Raw genomic sequence first — 7,813 nt, forward strand, 5'->3', positions numbered from 1 at the left:
CTGAATCCCTCTCCTGGGTGACCTCTGTGAGAACACTCTTTTGGCTGCCCTGCCTATAAAACTAAGTCTGTGGTTTCTCAAAAAGTATAAAATAAAATTATCATATAATCCAACAGTCCTACTCCTATGTGTATATACCCCTCAAAACTGAAAACAGGTGTTCAAAGTCTTGTGTAAGAATGTTCATAACAGCACTGTTCTAAATAGCCAAAAGGTAGAAATACCCAAATGTCCATTACTAGGTGAATGGATAAACAAAATATGGTACATCTACACAATGGAGCATTACTTAGCCATGGAAGGTAATGAAGTACTGATACATGCTACTACATGGGATGAACCTTGAAAATACGATGGTAAGGGAAAGAAGTCAGACATAGAGGGCCCTATATTGTGTGACTTCATTTATATCAAGTACCCAGAAAAGGCAAATGCACCGCGACAGAACACAGTTTACTGACTGCCAAGGGCCAAGGAGAGTGGGGAATGCAGACTGACTCCATAATGTGCATGTGGCTTCCTCTAAGCGTCATAGAAAGGTCCTGTAACTAGGATCACGGTGATGGGTGCGCAACAGTGCTAAACTTGCTAAAAGACTCAACTCTACATGGTGAAAATGGTAAATTTTATGTTATGTGAATTTTACCTTGATTAAAACAAACAAACAACAACAAAAAAAAAACTAAACTAAATTCCAGTGCATATTACCTGGCCCAGAAAGTCCTCAGCGCTGGTGCGCCTGGCACAAGTGAGCTGGGCCCCCAGGGGCAGCCAAGTATCCTCACAGCAGTAGCAGAGATGCCGTTTTTTTTAAGAGTAAAGCTCCCCACCCCCAAAGCCTAAATAAACTTTCTTAAAATGTGGCCTTGGGGCACCTGGGTGGCTCAGTGGGTTAAAGCCTCTGCCTTCGGCTCAGGTCATGGTCCTGGGGTCCTGGGATCGAGCCCGCATTGGGCTCTGCTCAGCAGGGAGCCTGCTTCCCCCTCTCTCCCTGCCTGCCTCTCTGCCTACCTGTGATCTCTGTCAAATAAATAAGTAAAATCTTTCTTTGAAAAAAAAAAACGTGGCCTTAAAATAAAAACCCTGATATGTTCACTTTTGTTAATCATTTTAACAATAGGCAGTTTCAAAAGACCTAGATTTTGGATTTTTTCCTTCCTCTTTTCAAATTTGGGACTTCCCACCTTTCAGTTCTTTCACCATTAGATAAATGCAATTTTTCAGAGGAAATGATGAATTGGCTTCCTTATAGGACAACCATACATCCAGTTTCCTGGAAGACTTCTAGTTTACATCTATTGACCTAGTAATTAATAGTAACATCCCTACCACTCTCAAAAATGTCCCAGTCTGGAAGATACATTAAATGGTCTCCCTACTTCACAGGACTACTGTTAAGCTTCCCTGCCTGATCTGCCCAACAGGAGTCTTTTTCTGTGCCAGCTTTGATCCAGTTCTCTGGCAAATTAAATGTGATTTGTCTTAATATATGCGTTCTGTTTGCCAAGGCATACATAGCCTGTTTGGACAATATGGTCTCATTTCATGATCTTTTGCTCTTATTATTTTTTTTTTTCATATCCTTTGGTAGAGCTAATCATTTGTGGGAACCAAAATGTTAAGAATGGTGCCACAACAAACTTTCCTATAGGATATACTTTTTAAAGTGGATTAAGAAAAAAAAAAGGGGGGGGTGCCTGGGTGGCTCAGGGGATTAAGCCTCTGCCTTCGGCTCAGGTCATGATCTCAGGGTCATGGGATCGAGCCCCGTATCAGGCTCTCTGCTCAGTGGGGAGCCTGCTTCCCCCTCTCTCTCTGCCTGCCTCTCTGCCTACTTATGATCTCTTTCTCTGTCAAATAAGTAAATAAAATCTTAAAAAAAAAAAAAAAAAAAGTCTTAATAAACTCAGTTTGGGTAGCCCCTGGTGTTTCTATACTAAATCTGGATGAAATTTTGCTCACATCTATTTGATAGAATCAAGAGCTATAGATAATTTCATAGTTGTCTCCCTATGCTTACTAACCTCCCTTTAGTAGTCATCCTTTTTTTTTTTTTTAACCTATGCAGAGTCTCAGAACCTGTGTTCATACAAGATTAGATCTGAGAAGTAGGTGGGCTGAGAAGACTGATTGTGAAGTTAGATTACCAGTGAGTATATAAAATTTAATGCCTTCCTCTTAAATAAGACTGCCTGCCTTCTTCTAGAAATTTAGTGGCATGGTGATCACACACTTCAGTATTTTCTATCAAGATCATCCTAAACAAAAATTAACCAGGCAGTATTTTAGTTGGAGTCCTTTTACTACAAGGGAGATTGGCTTAGGCCATCATAAGAGCAGGCACGTTTATTATGAGATTACCCACAGGCTTGAAGAACCAGTAACTCTCTGTGTCTGCCTCCCCTGGGCTAGGTGGTCATAATTACTGCCTTCCTTTGCTTCTTCAAAATGTGAGCTCCCTAAAAACTCTGGTTTCATTATGGTCCACTCTCATGCCAACTTCACACCACAGCATCCTCTCAGCTCTAGCTTTTACTTCTTCCCATTAATGTAGCTCAAACTGAAAGGGAGACTCTAATTGGTCCAACTCACCTTGTTGTATTGGACTATGGCATAGGTCATTGGCTGCTCTATAAAACAGCTGCACTATTTCAGATGTCTTACCCTCTTACTAGCCCCCCAAAGCAAGATAAACTGTTTTGGCCAGAGAAGAAAGGCTGAGTCATGTAGTATAGTTAAAATCCTCACCACTTCCCTGTCAGCAGGGTTTTTAGGCAAGGCAGTCTCCCTCGGAATGGGAACTCCATATGCCCAGCTGGGGCAGCTTTTCTCTGTGTTTGCCTCTCACTCCTTCCAGCCCATCTCCATGAAAAGCTAGCTCTGGGAAAATGCTTTAACTTCACTCCTGAAAAACCTACCTGGACTCCATTCTCATTAACTCCAACTCTTAATTAGATATCAAATACTTCCAGTATCAATTGTTAACGACAACTTGATGCTGCCCTCAGGAGACTACTTTTAAATTAGCGACTCCTCACAGCTAATAACAACATATTGAGAACCTATCTGTACTATTAGAGAAATATTTAGAAACAAGTACTTCTGCCAAACACCTTCCCAGCCCCCAATCATATCATATTTCTCTCTATATACCTGACCAACTCGGGATTTTCTTGCTTTTCCATTTAATTCAAATCAATACCCAATCAAGACACATTTTGTTTTATGTTTTTCATTCCATAATTGTTCAAGGCACAAAAATTCATACAATAAATAAAGTCATATTTGTGAAAGTATTCTTCAGTTATAAATACAAGGTGCATTTGAAAGTCCTTTCTGCAGGGGCGCCTGGGTGGCTCAGTGGGTTAGGCCTCTGCTTTCGGCTCGGGTAGTGATCTCAGGGTCCTGGGATTGAGCCCCGCATCGGGCTCTCTGCTTGGCAGGGAGCCTGCTTCTCCCTCTCTCTCTCTGCCTGCCTCTCTGCCTACTTGTGGTCTCTCTCTGTCAGGTAAATAAATAAAATCTTTAAAAAAAAAAAAGAAAAAGAAAGTCCTTTCTGCAGAAATGAAGACCAACCAGTAATGGATTAAACATACTGTGTATCTGTATGCACAGATACACACACTATTGCACAGTCTGTAAAGTAGTTTCTATGAAATTTTTAAAAATTGAAAAAATATTTACTAAATGACAACCTAGCATAATATAGTGGTGCAAAGTAATCTATTTCTTTTATAAAAGTTATCTCCCTGCCTTTGAAGAGCCTATATTCAGTGCATGGGTTCCTTGGCATTTCCACCCTAACTCAGGTTCTCAAGTTGTCTAAATGAATACCTCAGTATTCTCCCCAGTAAAATGCTCATTTTAAAACTGTACAGAGGGACGCCTGGGTGGCTCAGTTGGTTAAGCAGCTGCCTTTGGCTCAGGTCATGATCCCAGCCTCCTGGGATCAAGTCCCACATCGGGCGCCTTGCTCATCAGGGAGCCTGCTTCTCCCTCTGCCTCTGCCTGCCATTCTGTCTGCCTGTGCTTGCTCTCTCTCCCTCTCTCTCTCTGACAAATAAATAAATAAAATCTTTAAAAAAAAAAAAAAAAACTGTACAGAGGGGGCACCTGGGTGGCTCAGTGGGTTAAGCCTCTACCTTTGGCTCAGGTCATGATCCCAGGGTCCTGGGATCGAGCCCTGTGTCAGGCTTTCTGCTCAGCCAGGAGCCTGCTTCCCCCTCTCTCTCTGCCTGCCTCTCTGCCTACTTGTGATCTCTCTCTGTCAAATAAATAAAATAAAATCTTTAAAAAAAATAAAAATAAAAATAAAAAAAACTGTACAGAGTAAAACTTTCTTAAACCATACTGAAATTGAACAGTACCCAGTTTTGAATTCTAGCTCTATCAGTATCAACCTGTATCACCTCAAGTAAATTATACAGGTAAGTTATACTATCCTAAAGGGACCCGCATAAAAAACTGCTTTTTTTAAAGCTCCTTTTCCTGGTTCTATTTTTGCTAGGACCTACAACTCCACATCACATATGCTTTATACAACTGATAATGCACGTCCTCCTTTTAAAGGTCAAGAAGTTAATTATTTCTTTGGAGTCTTTCAGCACAACAGATAATTTTTAAGGAGTGACTAGGGAGGGTCCTCATGAGTTTTCCAAGACCCTGGCTCACCAAGACTCCTGGCTCTCGGGCATAAGTGACTTATGGACGACACTTGAGCACTCGTCCTTGTTTTGGCCAGTTCCTAGATGCCTGAGAGGAAATGTACACCAGACCACAATCCTCAATAAAAACCCCGAACCCCAAGCAAAGACGAGATTCACTTAACTTTGCTTTCAGAGTTTCCCAGTTGCTCTGTTCATATCTGCACTCTCTCTGTATCTTCACTTCCTTTTGGCTGGGGCTTGATATCTGTCCTGCCCAAAGTCAAGGACTTCTTGGCTGGTCCTGTTAGGACCCCTCTGGGTCCCCAGACCAAGTCTGCCTACATCAATCCTCTCAGACCCAGTTTTCTCATCTATAAAGTTGGATTATAATGATACCTATGTTAAAGGGCATGAATTTGTGACAAAATAAGCAATATATATTTTGGTCTTCTTTCCCTAGCTTCTGGCCAGAACTTCTAAAACCCTTACAATTTCTCAACTGAAAAAGGTGAAAGGAGTATCTCTTGTTGTAATATTTGCTTTTTGGCTCTGAATACTGATATAGCAAGAGTGATACAAGTTATATGATTCATTGATATGAGGAATTTGAGAAACAAGACAGAGGATCATAGGGGAAGAGAGGGAAAAATGAAACAAGATGAAACCAGAGAGGGAGAAAAACTATGAGACACTTAATCTCAGGAAACAAACTGAGGGTTGCTGGAGGGGAAGGAGGTGGCTGGGTGATGGACATTGGGGAGGGTATGTGCTATGGTGAGAAAATAAATAATTAAAAAAAAAAGAGTGACAGAAGTGAAAGTAGTATCTTTTGTTATTTATAACAAAACTTTTCAACCACACCTGAGTTTATGTTAATGAGGTGGTTTTTGGAAAGCCCCTAAGAATGGGAAGGCTTGTTGCCAGGGGAACAAAGAATGTGATTAGAGTTTAGAAATTTCAGCCCCATTCCCCCAACATCCCGAGGTGGGGGGTGGGGGGAATGGGGGAACATTAAGTTAATCATTAATTGCCCATGATTTAACGAGTTATATTTCTCTAATAAAGACTCTCTAAAACCCCTGACTAAACAGGTTCAGAGAACTCCAGGTTGGTGAACCATTAGGTGCTAGGAGGCCGACCTACCCAGAAAAGTTATAGAAGTTCCACACCACTTGCCACATATATTGGCTAATGCCATTTGGCTGTTCCTGAGTTGCATCTTTTATAATAAACCAGTAATAGTAAGTAAAGCACTTTCTGGAGTTCTGTGAGCTGTCCTAGCAAATTACCAAACCCAAAGAGGGGGTTGTGGGGACCCCTGATTTATAGCAAGTCAAGCAGAACTACAGGTGACAACCTGGGACATGCTATTGGTATCTCAAGTGGAGAGCACTCTCCTGGGACTGAGCCCTTAACCCATAGGGTCTGCACAAATATCAGTCAGTATCAGACTTGGGTTAAATTGTAGGACACCTGGTTGGTGTCCTCCAAGAAATGGAGAATTGCTTAGTTTATAAAAATGCACATATTTGGTGTCAGAAGTATTGTGAGAATAGAGGAGTTTTCCTTCTATACAGTATTAAAAAAAGAAAGTCCAAGATGGAGTCACTTGTGCTAACCCCTACATCAGCAACCAAGACTTAAAACCTAACTTAATTGCAGTTTCGACCTCTCCCAAGACTGGAATTTTAAACCTATAGTCAGGAATTTCCTGATCAATATTAGAGAGGTAACTGGCCTGATAGACCCCTGCCCACCCCCTTTCCCCAAAGAAAAGTGATCTTGCTTGAAATAATCCTATCTTCTGTTTTATGACTTCCTTGTTCCTACCTGCTTCTGCTTATAAAAACCTTCTATTTTCTACAGCTCCTCAGAGATCCTTTCTACTTGCTACATGGGATGCAACCCAATCATTGGATAAAGACAATTACACTTTCCAAATTTAGTCAGTTAAATTTTTGTTTTTTAGCAAGAGTATTATAATAGTTAAATAATCTATGCAGAGCACTGAGCAATGTCTAACAAACACTATGCACTCAATAAAGTTTAGCTGTTACTATTATCATATCTACTTATTAAGAAATATGTTCCTGTCTTGCCACTCATCCTCTAAATTGGTCTGGTTGATCAAAGCACTTTGCAGCCCATATGCCCTAGACAAAAACACCAGCCAGCCCTATCATATAGAGTCTGCCAAACTTACTTCTGATATTCTTTTTTTTTTTTTTTTCTGACATAATTTTTGTTCAGTCACTTCACCTGGCTTGAATCTAACTCTGGCTTCCAACAGCCTCACTGTACCCTCTTTTGCTATAGCCTTTATTTTGTCCCCTAAAACTTAGTTGGAATCCACCCAAGCCACCTACACCAACCTTCCCAGCTCAGTGAAAGGATTTAGACTACTATAATTAATCATATAAAGTCATATTTAAATAATCCAGTATAATTGTATAAAATATTATGTCCTCATATTTTTCCCTAATTTAATTGAATCTTGACTCTTCCCTTACTTCGATTCCATCAAATACTGTTCCTTCCTGAGAACCCTCATTTCAGTGAAAAGCCCTCCCAAGTTCCCCAAAATTCTAGGGGTTGGTTCCTCTCTTTTTCTCCTCCCTAAATTCAGTTCATTGGCAAGTTCTACCACTGCCACTGTAAAATACATTCTGAATCGTTCCCCTTTTATCTGTATTATTTTTCCCCCTTTTATCTTTGTCCACTGGAGAGTCAGCATCAGGATCATCTGGGAACTTGTGGGGCAGTTCTTAGGCTCCATCCCAGAAACACTGAATCAGACAACTGGTGGAGGCAAGGAGAGGAAGAGGCGTCAGTCTGTGTTTCAGTAGGCCCTCCAGGGAATTCTGATGAACACTCTGGCCTGCAAACCTCTGTGCCCAACAAAACCCCTGCCAGCTTCCAGTGTCAGTGGATGGGAATATCATAACAGCTTTCAGTGTCATCTCTCTGCTTCTCTGCTTGTTCCTCTACTATCCACTATCCTCACAGCAACACAAATCACATTTTTTTATTTGAAATCTTCCAAGGACCTCCTATGTCCATTAAACTAAAATCCATTTCCCTTACTCTGGCTTATAGATCACTACATGACCCAGCTACATGCTTCCTCCCCAACCACATGCCTCCCCATCACTTATGCTCTAGCAACA

Source organism: Enhydra lutris, unplaced genomic scaffold (genome assembly GCF_002288905.1).
Source record: "Enhydra lutris kenyoni isolate GAN:26980312 unplaced genomic scaffold, ASM228890v2 scaffoldscaffold19, whole genome shotgun sequence".
Lineage (NCBI taxonomy): Eukaryota > Metazoa > Chordata > Mammalia > Carnivora > Mustelidae > Enhydra > Enhydra lutris.